Source organism: Delphinus delphis, chromosome 6, assembly GCF_949987515.2.
Source record: "Delphinus delphis chromosome 6, mDelDel1.2, whole genome shotgun sequence".
NCBI classification, from domain to species: Eukaryota; Metazoa; Chordata; class Mammalia; order Artiodactyla; family Delphinidae; genus Delphinus; species Delphinus delphis.
In genome coordinates, this window is record NC_082688.1 from 59,481,486 (window position 1) to 59,497,123 (window position 15,638).

Below are 15,638 nucleotides of genomic sequence, written 5' to 3' on the forward strand. Positions count from 1 at the left end.
GTATTCCTGCTCACAGAAAGTGTGTGAGCTATGTCATAAGACAGAAACAAAATTCATTACAGCATCAGGGCTCCAGAGATCCAGGGCTCAAATAAGAAATGGAAATTAAAAGGTTTTGAATGTATCATTTGGGAAAGAGAGTCACCTCAGTATATACCTAATGAGTGAGTCTGCCATCTTTACAAGATTCTAAACTTAGCAAGATGGCCGGAAAGTTTCAAATGACACTCTCTGGTGAAGGATCGTATGTGCAGGTAGATTTCCTCCATGGTCAATGTAGTGCCATGATTAAGTTAATGACAGAAGTGATCTTGTAGGAGTTCACAGGTTTTGGAAACCAGAGAGCTGACTGACATCTTAGCAAGTCTGATTGAAGTAAGATTTTCATGTAATACCTTCCGTCCACCAGTCACCACTAAATATCTGATTCACTGCTATAGGATATAGGTTTCATGTTTTCTAAATTTGGTAAATATAAAGCCTGTGCTATAATCATCTATTCACTCACTGTAGTTTTTAAAAACTGAGAACACACACTAAAGGAATCCTTGAATATTTCCATGAATGTTCATTCACATCAGCACTGTTCTTTGCATCAGGAACAATAAAAAACGGACAATGATCCATTGGAAGTAATAAATTGTGGTATAAGCTATCAATGAACTCTGGCTACGTGCATTAATGTAGATGATTCAGAACCAATGGTAGCAAAAGAAAAAATATCATGTCCAGCATGATTTGATGTGTTTAAAGTTCGAAAACATGCAAAACTAACTGTGAGGGATACACACTTAATAAAAACTACAGAGAAAATCAGGATGGTGGTTACCTGAGTGTGGAGGAGGATATATGAAGTGATGAAAGAACTAGAAGCCATTTTATTTAATGACAGCTGCTGAAGTCACCTGCACTACTCAGGAATCAGAGCAGTTAGCACTGACTAGCTGGCTAAGCAAATTCATCTTGGACTTTAGATTAAGAATTTTGGCTTCTGATTTACTTGGAGTTTTACATCACAAGGTGATACAATTAGGGAACTTTAGTCAATCTCTGGGAATTTAATAATGGAAGAATTATACTGTCTATATTTGAGGCTATCTATATCAGAAACATTATATGATTGCACACTGATATTTATCGTGTAATATTTTAATCTGTAATTAAAAACATGGCTGGCAATAATTTTAGATGGGGGAAATTAGTAGTGTTAGGAAGCCCAACAAGTTGAGAGAACCCTAGATGGAGGATGTTGGGTAAAAATCTTCCTTCGCTTTCATGAGCGTATCCATTAGAGCAACCCACCTGGCCTTCTCCCAACTCCTCTCATCCCAAAGGTTGTCAGAAGGTATTGAGCACATCTAGCTCAGCCCCCTGTGGGCTGTAGCTTCTCTCAATGCTTGTTGGTCCTCACGTCTCAGTCAATTTCTTTGGTTTCATGTGATAAGCTTAGAGGGGACAACTCGGTCCTACCAGGAATGCCTTCACTTGTTCAGCTGTGCCAATACCTAAGTGGGAAAGTCTGCTTAAATCAGTCATGGGGTATTAAGTTATTTGCCTAAACTTTTAAAAATACATTTTCCCATCATCCTTAGAATAAAACTGTCTATTTGACCTCTATTTCTCTGCCTCCTGTGTCTTAATTCCGAATTGATTCTCAGCTCAGGAGGGGAAGAACAGGGTATTATTTATTGATCCCCTAAATCCTAACAGCAGTGAATATAATAAAAAACTGGATGGCATCACCAAATATTTATTGTTATCAGATCAATCATTGTTTAACAGTCTTAATTCAAGACTCCATAACAAGACAATATTCTATATAAAATCCACAGAGTGTACACACCCCAGGGTCAGTGAAGGAAGTATGCCTTTTTAATAATGAATCAGTTTTGTGTGTTCTATTTTTTTTATTTTTATTTTTTGAGGAAGGAAGGCCCCAGGAAGGGATTTATATTAAAAATCTGGCAGATCATTTGAAAACCTCATAGACAGAAGGTAGGAGTATAGTAATTAGGACAGCTCTCACTTAGGAACACTTCCTGCCTCTGTTCCCCCTTCATCTGAAAGGAAGGAAGGAAGAAATGAAAAAAAAAAAAGAAAAGAAAAGAAAAAGAAGTTGAATTCACTTAAAGTTGGATGCAGCCAAACTCACTTCAAATAACCAGCAATCTTTTCTTAGTACCTAAATAAAATAAGGGATGCTCATATGTTAATTGATGTTTGTGAAATTACTTATACAGCACTTCATAAGAAATAGGTATGTGATTTTGGAAAAGAGTATTTCAACTGATAACAACTGAAAACATTAACTTTTGTGTGATTAATGTAAATCTGTTTTACTTAACATTACCCCTGGTTTATCAACAATTACTAATACAAATTGCAAAGGTTTTACCATTATATCAACTTCTTTATTCGTGTCCCCAATGCATATCCTAAATGTGATCAAAGGTGATAATTATTTAGATGTTTAAATTGATTCTAACAATTGTATATTCCAAATATCTATCACTGAAATGGTCATAAACAAAATAATGTTAATGGCACTCAGAAAAAAATCTCGTTTTGCTCTTCAGAAAAAAACTCGTTTTGCTCTTCTTCAATTTTAAAGCAAACCAAAAATATGGCCGGAAATAAACAGATTAATCTCTATAGTACCAATGCAAAGGAAAATAGACTCCCTGGCTAACAAATTCACAAACCAAGATGCCTCTACCATAACTTCTCTTTGCTGAGAACTACTTATTCCTTTTTTTGTCCCAGACCTACATCAAGATTTCCACTTGTTTCACAGTAACCAATTGGAGTGTTCTTTAAAGCAGAGTGAACATTATAGATTTCATTAAACTGTAAGTGGCTAATGTCCCTTAACTTCCCACAGAGAATTGTATTTTTTAAAAAATCTATGTTTATTAATGTAACTAATTCCCCCTTTAACATAATTTTGGGCATCATGAAAAACTGACATTTCCAACCACTGCCAGGATATCTTGTGAGGAAGTATCATTTTTATGAAACTACTGGGATAATAAAGGTTATTCATTGGAAGAACCCAGACATTCCAGGAACTCAATGACCTAATGGAAAATTTCCTATTTACCCCAGTTTCCAAATTTAGATCCTCCCTCCCATCCTGAAGCCCATCTGCTTCCTCCAAAGGCCCAAGATTCTGCCTTATTCATTTAGTATCTGTATGGGATACTAAACAGAGGTGCTCAAGGCAGAGACAGATTAACGGGCAGCCAGTCAGTTTCACAAACACCAATTGTTTAAAAACATTAAAGCATAATTGGGGAAAAATAACTGGAAATGTGATGCTGGTTAATTTTGATCTTCTAATGCAACTCTTCATATAACTGTAGAATGTTCTTTGTTACTCTCCTGCAGCCATACTTGAATATAAAACTTCTCAGGGTTATTATGTATATAGAGCTCCTTCAAGATGACTTGAGATTCAGGCGTTTTTCAAATCCTTGCCCAGGCTTGGAGAACTGAAGGATCAGTTTTGACAAACACAGATTTAGCCCTGGTGCCACCAATGAAACCTTGATGTTGGTCAGTGTTGCTGAATCCTCTACATCACCAAAGTTACCAGAAAGTTTATGTTCAGTATTCTTAGTCCTGGGACACTGATACAGCCGGTTTTCTTTTTGAATACCAAGATTATTAGCTAAATTATGAATGAAGTCATCAAATGTGGATGTGAATCCCAGGTCTGCCATTGACTAGCTTTATGACCTTAGGAAAATTAACTCAACATTGTAACCTTACTTAACCCATCTGTAAAATGGGAATACCACCCACCTCTAATGAACTGAATTAAATTGAAGTATTAACCCCCAGTACCTCAGAATGTAACTATATTTGGAAATAGAGTATTTTATAGAAATAATCGAGCCAAAATGAAATTATATTGAATTAGGATGGGCCCCTAATCCAACATGACTCATGTTCTTATGAAAAGAGCACCACGTAAAAAGAAAGACACCCAGAAAGAACATCACGTGAGGATGAAGGTGGAGATTGGAATAACACATCTGCAAGTCGAGGAGTGCCAAAATTGCCAAGACAAAAAAAACAAAAAAACTGAAGCTAAGAAAAGAGCATGAAATTAATTCTCCACCACAGCCCTCAGAAGGAACCAGCCCTGCTGACACCTTGATTTCAGACTTGTAGCCTCCAGAACTGTGAGACAATAAATTTCTGTTGTTTAAGCCACTCAGTTTGTAGTACCTGGTTATGGTAGCCCTAGGAAACCAATATACTACCCAACAAAGTGATTATGATATTTAAATGACTTGTAAAGCACCTGGCATAAGCCCTTGATAAATTATTATGAATAACAACAGTGTTGGAATATTTTTGCTACACTACCATTAGAAGACTATGCAACAGCTATTCTTGATTTATTCTTCATTTCTATTTTTGGAAATTTAGATATTAAAATATTCTGGTAGGAAGGCATTAAGGAAGGCAAAAATTACAAAGGAGATAAATCTCATGCCAGTGTGTGCTAATTGTTTGAATCCCCTGTAAATGGTTTGCCAGGAGAGGAGGTTGGAACACTTAGCTAAATTGAAGTTTGGGGATTATCATTGAATTTAAAGTATCCATACCATTTTGGCCCCTATTAGCACAAGTAACTGAGAGAAAAATCTTGACAGTTATGCTTTTCCATAAGGCTTAATGTGGACTTCAATATTTAAGTAATTCATTAGCAGGCTTAAATGGTGCCATGGAACAACATTAAAGGACGTAAGAGGCAGTCTGTGACCTTCATTTTAGAGACGAGCAAATCAGGACCCACAGAGGTTATAATGAACTCAAGATTATATAGTTTACATTGGAAAAGCTGACACAACAATCTTTGTTTCCTAATTTTCTGTTGAAAATTGTGCCTTTCAGGATTCTCTGAGTATTATTTTCCAAATTCTATGGAGCTTTTCTAATTGTCAGAACCCCAGCTCTGCACGTGGAATCTTAAGACCATGATTGGGAGCATTCAGATCCAGAGAGAAGAAAGTGACATTGCAACATTTTCAGTAAAGAAGCCTCAAAATTGCATTAGGTGAAGGGAGCAGTAGTGGGCACAGAGGACAATGATTTTTACGCTAAAATCACAAACTGCACAACACATTTAAAGAAATCTTTTTTTACATTGTTTAGAAAACCCATTAAATATGGCTTTATAGGACCTTTCTAGGACAAGTCACTGAAGCTCTAAATGGTGTTTGGAAATACGGCTACCTAAGATTGAAATCATTTGCATTAGATTAGAAAACATGTAGGACACTTTGGTCATCAAGATCACTGGGATGGCTGAACTTTGCCCCACCACATGATTCTGCAAATACAGAGTGTACTTATAACCTGCTTAACAACTAACCCCACTTAAATTAAAGCAAGCTGCCCTCTCTCACCTCTGGCATACTAAGCTTTTAAGTAGACCTTGTCTGAAGAAATATCAGACTTTTAATAATAAAGTTTGTTTCATTGTTTTATCTTTTATCTCTTTTATCTTTTATCTCTTTGGTTTATTATTTTATATTTCCAGACTTTACAGGACATTTCCATTTTGCCTTCCCCAAGGATATCAGTACTGTAATTAAGGGGCCCAGTTCAGAATCTATTCCAGAGCCAATCATCCAGTTTTACTTTGTGGCTTCATAGCACAGAACGGGAACTTTTCAAAAGACACTCAACACAAATGCAGGGACCCCTCTGGACAACATATTAATTTGTATTATGAAGTGAATTATGGCTGTACCCACCAGAGCTGGTACAGTTAAGTATCTGTCAGTGTTTCTACTATGTTTTGTGGGCTTCTTACTTGGCTGCAAAAATGCCCTTCCGGCTGAAGCATACAAGGCCAGCCTAGCAAGTGAGCGTTTGTTCCCTTTGTTTAGTTTTACCATTTAAAAACACTAGCTCTCTTTTATGTTTGCTTCCATACATTTTATAATGAGAGGTCTGATTTTCTAAATCAGCATGGCTGCCAGAATGATGATGGTTTCATGGGTCTCACTAAAGGTCTCATTTCTGGGTGTGATCCACATTGTTCTCTGTGGAGAATGCCAAGGCTCCAAAACGGAGGATTCCAGGGTGGTGAAAATGCCCTCCACAAATGACAGGTGTATTTATTAGGCCTCTAAATTTTAAATCCAGGCATCTCTATTTATATCTTGGACTGGCTAGGACTTATGTTTAGGGTTTTCCTCTATTCTCACCTTTCCATGCTCCTATCCTTACCTTGAATCTTTGTAAATTCTTACCACCACCCCCCTTCCTTCAAAACCCAGCTCAAATTTTCTAATTTCTGAGAAGACTTCCCCAACTCCCTCAGACAGACTCAGAGATTCTTCCTATAAGCCCCTTTGCACATAACACCTAGCTCTAATATAGCTGTTATTAATATAGCTGTTATCACATGATACCATTTCTGTCTTTCTGTTTCCTTATCAGACTGCACAAATTGAGAATAAGGATTATGTCCTACTTATTTGCAGAGCACCAGACATATTAAATATGCTTAGTAAATATTACATTACTGAATGAATGGAGTAAGTTTTCTATGAAATAGAAATAGTGAAAATTGAAGGATAAAATTATTTTTGAAAAGAACTGTCTTTAATATGATTTCCTACTTCCAGTCTTTGACTTTCCAAAGGGTACAAATTCTCACACACCCCATGATAAAGAATCTCCCAGAAAACTGAATTATTTGTAAATTCTTATAGGAAGAAATATATGCAACAGGATTTGTTAAGAGAATTACTGAACAAGGAACTAGCAGATGAAGTGTCTGTCCTGACTTAGTCACTGACTGTGGCTCTTCAAGTTACTTAATAGCTCAGTGATTTAGTCTATCTGCAAATGGTGATAAATAGCAGTTCTTGTCTGCTTCTCAGGGATGTTTGGGGAAAAATATGTTAGTACATCTGAGACAGTTTAAAGAAAAAACCTCAACTACATATATTATATAAATTAAATATCATTACATTGCTATTGCATACTATGTACTAAATACTAATTTATTGCAAACAAGACTGTCTGGTGAAATCACATTAACCTAATCACAAAATATAACTGGAAGATTTTATTCTTCCACATGTCATGAGCAGTTGGACTGTATCCATTCTATAAAGAAGTAGAATGTAAAGTAGATTGTTCGATTGTTTCTGCATTTGGGGATGGTCCACGTGATTTCGATGATGCATAAACTGTCATGTTCTACCTGAATCACCAAACACATTTTCAAGGAGAGGAGCTAAATAGAATTACAGATAACTTGCATAAGTAAAATGATTCTAAGAAATTTTTGTTTTGTTTTTTAAATCACAGGTTTGCAAACAGATTAAACATTGAGGGCTATAAACCTTCCAGTGTTTCTCAAAGTGTAATCCATGAATCATACGCCTTAGTACGATCTAGAAATGGCCAAACCTCATTCTATACGTAAAGAAAAATAAAGTTTGGGGTGGAATCGAAGACTCTGTACGTTGAACAAGGTCCCCAGATGATTTCTATGAAGATAGGCAGGTTTGAGAACAACTACAAGAGCTTACACTCCGGTCCAGGAGGCAAATGAAGAAAAGTACAGACTGCAGAAGATCAGGAACAGGAAGCTAAACTTTACTGTGTAGCAAAAAGTGATAAACTCTTTCCCCTTTAAAAATCACTGAGGGGCCTCCCTGGTGGCGCAGTGGTTGAGAGCCCGCCTGCCGATGCACGGGACGCGGGTTCGTGTCCCGGTCTGGGAAGATCCCACGTGCTGCGGAGCGGCTGGGCCCGTGAGCCATGGCTGCTGAGGCTGCGCGTCCGGAGCCTGTGCTCCGCAACGGGAGAGGCTACGAAAGTGAGAGGCCCGCGTACCGCAAAAAAATAAAAATAAATAAATAAATAAAATAAAAATCACTGAGTATGTTATCTTTTGTGGAATTTGTAAACAAATTAGAAATTAACAGTATAATCCTGTTTTAGGGGGAAAAAATTGGAGGAAAACTTGGATAGACTAAACAAAAAAGGGGAAGGAAGAATTGACAACTCCGGTTTGCTGTATGTTATTAGGGTCCACAGGTACCTTATACTTATGGGGAAAAAGGAGGACTCCACAGATTCTTTCATTCTTTCCTCTGTAGGGTCCTGAAAGCAAGCCAACCTGCTTCAGGTTCTGAAACATTTTGATACATTTTTTGAAGAGTTTGCTCTCCCAGCAACTATCAAGACAAATTGGGTAAAAATATCAAAACAAAGTAAGGCTGTAACGTGACTATTATCAAGTAGATACAAATTTATTATTTTGTTTCTGTTTGTAAGTTAGCACATAGTGGTATAGACAATTTCAACAATTACAGAAAATAATACAGAAGCAAATGAAAAACACCTGAAGTTCTGATACAGTGTGCGGCAATTACTGCTCTCGTTTTGGTGAAAATTCTTCTGGAGCTATGTGGTGACTGTAGAATATGATTCCATTATATACAACTATAATTAAATTTACACCTATTTGCATATATAAATATACCCTTATATGTAATTTTATATTATATTTTTACACATTGTTTTTTTCATGCCATTGACACTTTAAAAAATCTCATCATCATGAATACTTACAGTATTAACTGGAAAATAATTAGGCCTAGGTTAGAGCTGCTGTTAGCTGTTCCATCTCCTTCATTCATTTCTTGAAGAAAAGGATTCCCTTATCAAAAATCCCTCTATATTCCTCTAATTTTCAGATCAGGGGTTCCTGGGAAATTCCCTCTTTCCCTCAGCAGCTCTCTACCCTAACTTCTACCTCTAAACCTTTATATGTAAAGAGAGATAACATGGGTGCTAATTGTCAGTTTTCTGGAGCACCAGGTTATCAGTGAGATCTAAGTAATCCAAGGTCTACAGCTCCTCTCAGTCTTTTCCTGTTCTGCTGACTTGTATCAGCATTTCTTTGAGAGTGCTTTTTTACCACTTGTTCCCTTGGATGCTGAATAGAATCCAATAAGTTTAACATTTTATTTAACATGTATTTAATACATACAGTGTTCTACGTGCAGTGTAAGGGTTATTTTACTGACTACTTAGAACCACCATATAAGGTGAAAGCCGTTCCTGTGTTTAAGATTTTTGGACGCACAGGCTCAGCGGCCATGGCTCACGGGCCCAGCCGCTCCACGGCATGTGGGATCCTCCCGGACCGGGGCACGAACCCATGTCCCCTGCATCGGCAGGCGGACTCTCAACCACTGCACCACCAGGGAAGCCCCCCGTTCCTGTGTTTATAGGAATAAAGAGGAAAACTGATTCTCAAGGAGGGTAAGTAAAAAAGTCCATCCAATTTGTCATCATGGAGCAGGTAGGAGAAGGAGGGATGGGGAACAACTACTCAGAGGGTACTGAGTTCCTTCTGGGGTGATAAAAATGTTTTGGAACTAGACAGACGTTGTGAGTAGAGACTGCTAATGTACTAAATGTCACTGAATTGTTCATGTTAAATGGTTAATTTTATATTATGTGAATTTTACCTCAATTATAAAAACAAATAGTAGAGCAGGGGATCAAACTCAGTCTGACTCCAAAGACACACTCTTAAGCATTAAAAAGTACTGCCCGCTGTGTGGCTATATTGGCCCCAAGCTTTTATAGCACAAAATTATTAACTTCTCACTGCAGAAATTTTCAATGTCTTTATCATGCTGATAAACAAGCTAAACCTCCCATAGGGTGATGTGGTATATGGGAGCGTGGTAAACAGTGTTTCTCAAATTCCTTTTTCCATGGAATCCATCTTATCTGGGGCATTTCTATAAGAATGTGTTTCATAAAACACCATTACGGAATCACTGTTTTCTTCAAAGCTCTGGAAAAAATGTTTATTACAGAATTATTTTCACTTGGATAGTCTAGTTAGTGTATCAGCAAACTTCATAGGAATTCAGACAATATAATAAAGACAGAGCAGTTTACTGGAATTCCCTTTATGATCATTTCCTTAGCATTTATTCATAATAGAAAGAGTAAAAGAGCAAAGAAAACCAAGCGATTACAGCTTTATATTATATTTGAAAACATTTAATATTTACTTTTTAGTTAAGTTTCATGCAAATGGTAGCTCTGCTATGTGCACACAAAACTATTTAAATTTTATGATAAAACAAAATATGTAGGGAAGTATAAATTTGATATCCTTTGATTTTTAACACAGCAGCTTCTAGGCTAAATAAATCTTTCATAAGCAACTGAAAACACAAACTTTATGCACTTGAAAAAAGATATTTTTATATAGATTTTGTGGGGTTTTGTCAGTTATTATTCTCCGTAAGGAAGACAATTTCAGCAAAAGTTAAAGGAGTTAGAAATTAAGAGCAATGACATATTATAAAATAATTACTCTTTAATCATAACCAACTTATATCCCAATCCCATTCCCTTTTTCGATATTAACCATTATCATTTCATAGAAAGAATATGGGATGTACAATCAGTCAAAAGTGAATTCACCTGCCAAACTTTATAACTCAATTTCCCCATCTAAATATGGATAGTCCTACCTTGTAGAATTTTTATAAAAACTACATAGGATATAGATGGTAATCTATCCTTCCCAAAACATGTATATACACTTGACCATCCCACTCATCATAACTGAGAATCCTGACGTCTCCATTTTCCACAAGACCATCATCATTACTTTGGTTTCACTTCCCTCCTAACACAGTCTGTAGTCCATGTGAAGCCATTTCCTGGATGATTTTAATAGTACTCTTCCTCTGGTGAACATCTGGCACTGCTGAGGAAAAGTCACCAAATAATCCTGACTGGGTGCACTACAAACACAGCCTAATATCCTCATGCTGCATTTGAACTACTCAGCTCTCGTATCTCAAGAATAAAAATGGTATATATCTATATCTACCTCTCTCTCTCTCTCTCTCTCTCTCTCTCTCTCTCTCTCCATATGTGTGTGTGTGTGTGTGTGTGTGTGTGTGTGTATCTCAATATATCATACTCTCCCATATCAGACTTAATTTCTCCTATTGAAAGAAAATAACACCATTTATTTTAAGAAAACAGGCTCTTTTACTTCCACAGAATTAACTTCTGTGTTCATGTTTCCTTTTAGTTTAAGGCAATTCTCATCTGAGAGCAACAGGGAACCAAGGTATGTTCTCACAGGTGGTCTGTAATGTGACCACCTATGTATGATGGAGGCTGATGAGGGGTGAGGAGAGGTAGAAAGAGACCAAATCTCAGCCAGGTCTGACACACTAGGCAACTATATCAGAGTGCTCTCAAGAGGTACCTTGGAGAACCACCAAAAGCATTATTTGGGAGCATGTGAGCTCCAGGTTTGTAGAAAGCACTGAATGCCAGAAATACAGCAGCAGTGACAACCAAAAGAGGGTGGATAGCCACTTGCCAAGGGTAGTCACACATGGAAATATTCAATTCTTCCTCCTCTGCCCCAACCCAAACAAATAATAACAGGGAAGGAGGAAGGGATTTGAGAAAGCAGGGTGCTCTGGCACCCTTTCGCTATTCCTTCATTGCCACTCACCTCCACCACTACCCACAACCCCTAAAACATACAGAACCAATAGGACATCAAGTCTAGCCTGTTCCCAGGCAAGGGGAAGATCTCTGAATCAAATATTAGGCTGAAACTTTGAGATAATCCAAACAATTGCATAACAACAAAAATAAGACATTTTAACAACAAAAAGGGACTGAAATGCTATGGGGTCTCCAACTGTGATTAAGGTAGCAATGACATCATCCAGCAGGAAAGTGGGTTTGCCAGAGGACAGCAGGTAGTGTTTAATGGAAAAAATATAGATAGAAAGATAGATATTTATATCTTCAGTATTTCAGACTCTTCTACCAAAACAATTTTGTTAATCTCAACAGTAAGATACTTGTCAAAAAGAATCCTTCTCCTGATTTTTTTTAAATTGAAGTATAGTTGATTTACAATGTTCTATTAGTTTCAAGTGTACAGCAAAGTGATTGAGTTATACATACATATATACGAGTATGTGCATGTGGGTGTGTGTATATATATATATTTTTTTTTTTTCAGATTCCTTTCCAGTGTAGTTTATTAGAAGATATTGAGTATATTTCCTTTGCTATACAGTAGGTCCTTACTGTTGTTCTCCCAATTTTTATCTGTGACCAAGCAGGCCTGTTGATTCTGCTTAGTCATTCCATTCCCAGCCAGTTCCACTGAGACCCACTAGTCATAGACATATAGTCCATGCTAGTATTTGGCCAATTTGGTATTGGTATTGGCTACACTGGTTATTAAAATATCAAAGTACTTATATAGAGTTGGTAAATAGGCACTGATTCAAACCCCCTTTCTCCCACTGTCTTTGCAGACTTGGCCTCCCCTCCAGGAGTCCCCAAAACCCAGCAACTATAGGGTTAGTGTTAGTACAGCAGGGGAGCCTCTTGGTCCCTGTTCCCTTAAGTGGACTTCTGTTTGGTTTGCACCAGTACCATATTTTAAATTTTGCAGAAAGATCAGAAGATGAGGTAGATATCTTTGAACCATCAATGTCTCTCTCAGATGAATTGTTACCTTGCCAATGAATACCTCTACAGGCAAACATGCTCTAGTCTTTCTACACTTTAAGATATTGCTTTCTTTTCTTCTCATCCCACCTGATGTTGTGTATTTGTTCATGTTAAAGTCCCTATATTTACTGCTTTAATGAACTGCCATGGCTGTATCAACAGCCTTCCCAGATAATGGATTTGCCCTCTGAACTGAAATTTCTTACAGTGTCTTGAGAAAGATCTCCTTACAGAATATCTACCCTACTTCTATGGGTAACATGAGTTCCAGATTGTAGCCCTACCAAGCCTTTCCTGTATCCCTGTCTTTGCCACACACCAAACATATATTTAATTTTCCCCCTGAAGAAAATTCATAGATCTTATTGAAATCACTCAAATACTAGTAGTATTGAAGGTCTATGGTAAATGAGAAAACAGTGTTTTATATAAAATTTCAAGTCCAGGGAATGGAAGTGCCTTTCTTTATTAACATACAGTGAAATTTTTGAGCGTGAGGGACAGTCTGTGTTTCAGGAAAACACAAGAGCTTGAAGTTGTCCTCCAAGATCTACTCCTATATCTTTGACTATCATATCCTTATAATCCATTTCTATTCTTGACATTTTGCCAGGGCTTCCGACTTATATATAAAACTACTTTCTGACTGTTTCCCTATCTGGACTTCTAAATAATAGCTCTTCATCTTCTCCACCATCTCCTCTCAGCCATCATACACATATTACTCAACACACTAACCATAAGAACTCTTAAACCTCAACTGTTTAAAAGCAGCACTCCATTTATGAGCCAGGAAAACCACGTGAACAGGTATTTCATTGAAAGGATATACAGATGCCACATAAGCACATGAAAAGATGTTCAAACTCATTAGCAATTAGAGAAATGAAAATTAATACTACCATGAGATATTGCTGCACACCTATGACTAAAGTAAAAACGGTGACAACACCAAATGTTGGCAGGGATGCAGAGAGGAAAGGTAGGATTTCTTCTTCTAAGACCACCAATACTATTGGGTCAAGACCCCACCCTCAGGTCATAGAACCTTAATTACCTCCTAAAAGCTCTATCTCTAAATACAGTCACATTGGGGGTGAGATCTTCAACATATGAATTTGGAGAGGACACAGCTGAGTCTGTAGCAATTAGTTTCCTCTGCTGTGTAACAAATTACCACAAATTTAGCAGCTCAAAACACATTTATTATCTCGCAGTTTCTGTGCATAGGTCCAGGCATGACTTGGACCTATGCACAGAGTTAGCTTAGCAAAAATCCTATAGACTAAGGGCTGTTTCATTAGACTGCCTCCTCCCCCCATATACTTGAGATGCCAATCTCAAGTCCAAGTTGTTACCCGTGCTTCCAACCAACTGGCTATAAATCAGAGGTTCCCATGACCCTCATCCTCGGGTTTGATTAACTTGCTAGAGTGGCATACAGAACTCAGGAAAGAAGTTTACTTACTAGATTACTGGTTTATTACAAGTATATTAAAGGGTGTGAATGAACAGCAAGATGAAGAGATATACAGAGTGAGGTCTGAAAGAGTCCTGAGGGCAGGAGCCTCTGTCCCCATGGAGTTGGGGTGTGTCACCGTCCCAGCATATGGATGTATTCACCAGTCCATAAGCTCTCCAAACCCTTTATTTGGGGAATTTTTTGGAGCCTTCATCATATAGGTATGATCAATCATAACTCAATCTCTAGCCTCTCTCCCCTTTCTTGAAAAATGGGAGAAGAGACCGAAAGTTCTAAGCTTCTAATCGAGGCTTGGTCTTTTTGGTGACCAGCCCCCATCATGAAGCCATCTCGGAGCCCACCAAGAGTCACTTCACTAGAACAAAAAAACACACTCCTGTCTCCCAGGAAATTCTGAAGGATTTTAGGAGCTCTGCATCAGAAACTGGGGTCAAAGACCAAATATTAGAACAAAAGATACTCCTAGTGCTCTTAGGAAATTACAACAATTTTAGGAGTTCTGAGCCAGGAACTGGGGGCAGATATATATTTTATATAACACAAGTATATTCAGGTTGTTGGCAGAATTTAGCTGATGACTGTAGGAACTGCATCCTTGACTTCTTGCTGGCTGCCAGCCAGAGGCCACTGTCAGCTCTAGAGGCTTTCAGTTTCTTGCCATGTTGCCCTCTCCTTAGACCCTCTCCCACCATGGCAGCTTACTTCAAGGCCAGCAGGAGAGAAAGAACCAGTCTTCTAACAAAATGTATTCTTATATAATGTAATGTACGCGTAGGACTGTCATCTCATCACCCTTGTCATACAACATAATCACAGGAGTGGGTATCCTGCCCCCTTCTCCGTATTTCAATGGTTAGAAGAAAGTCAGAGGTTCTGCCCACACTCAATGGGAGGGAATTACCCAAAGGCAGGACTCATGGGAGTCACATAAAATGTGTTCAACATGTTCATTATATAAAATGTAAAACATAAAATTTCAAGAAAAATAAAAGTCACACATATACTTACCACACAGAAATAATCACCATTAATCATGCTGGATGTGTTTCTTTCCAGTCTTTTTCTGTGTGCTTTCCTTGAACCTATCCCCTAACAAAAGCACATCATATATATAATCATTTGAGTATCTCTGTGTTTCTGTGTTTTATATAAATATGTGTATAAAAGCACATGTATAGAAGAGGCATGGTATTATAATACTGTTGCAGAGTTTGGCCTGATTTTTAAGAACACAGCATCCTTAAATAATCTTCAAAATAATGAATTTTAGAAGCTTTAAAATGTCTTAAATATTAATATTTATTTGACAGTTTCCCTATGAGTTAATAGTTAATTTGGTTCCTATTATCATGTTATTAAAAACACTATGAAACACCTTACTCCTATAAAAATAACTTTCAAATATATCTTAAATCTATACTTTCAAGAACAAAGTGGGAGGACTTCACTTCCCAATTCCAAGTCTATACCTTTATTACCACCATCTCTCTTTTAGTTCAGACAACAGATTCCTAACTGATTTTCCTGTCTTTCTTCTTGATATCTTCCCATTCCTTATGCCTCTGTATTCAACTGATAACCA

The 15,638-nt window shown here is 37.4% G+C and overlaps 1 protein-coding gene across 6 annotated transcripts in view; it reads right to left on the reverse strand.

Moving 5' to 3' along the window:
• PTPRD (protein tyrosine phosphatase receptor type D) overlaps positions 1–15,638 on the reverse strand; it is a 2,140,681-nt gene that overhangs the window by 1,346,176 nt on the left and 778,867 nt on the right. Inside the window, exon 8 of one of the 6 annotated variants that reach the window (XM_060014741.1) lies at positions 15,065–15,145. The exons of the other annotated variants lie outside the window; for them this stretch is intronic. The gene's annotated coding sequence lies outside the window, so the exon portion shown is untranslated. The remainder of the gene's footprint in view (positions 1–15,064; positions 15,146–15,638) is intronic. 6 annotated transcript variants of the gene reach the window in all.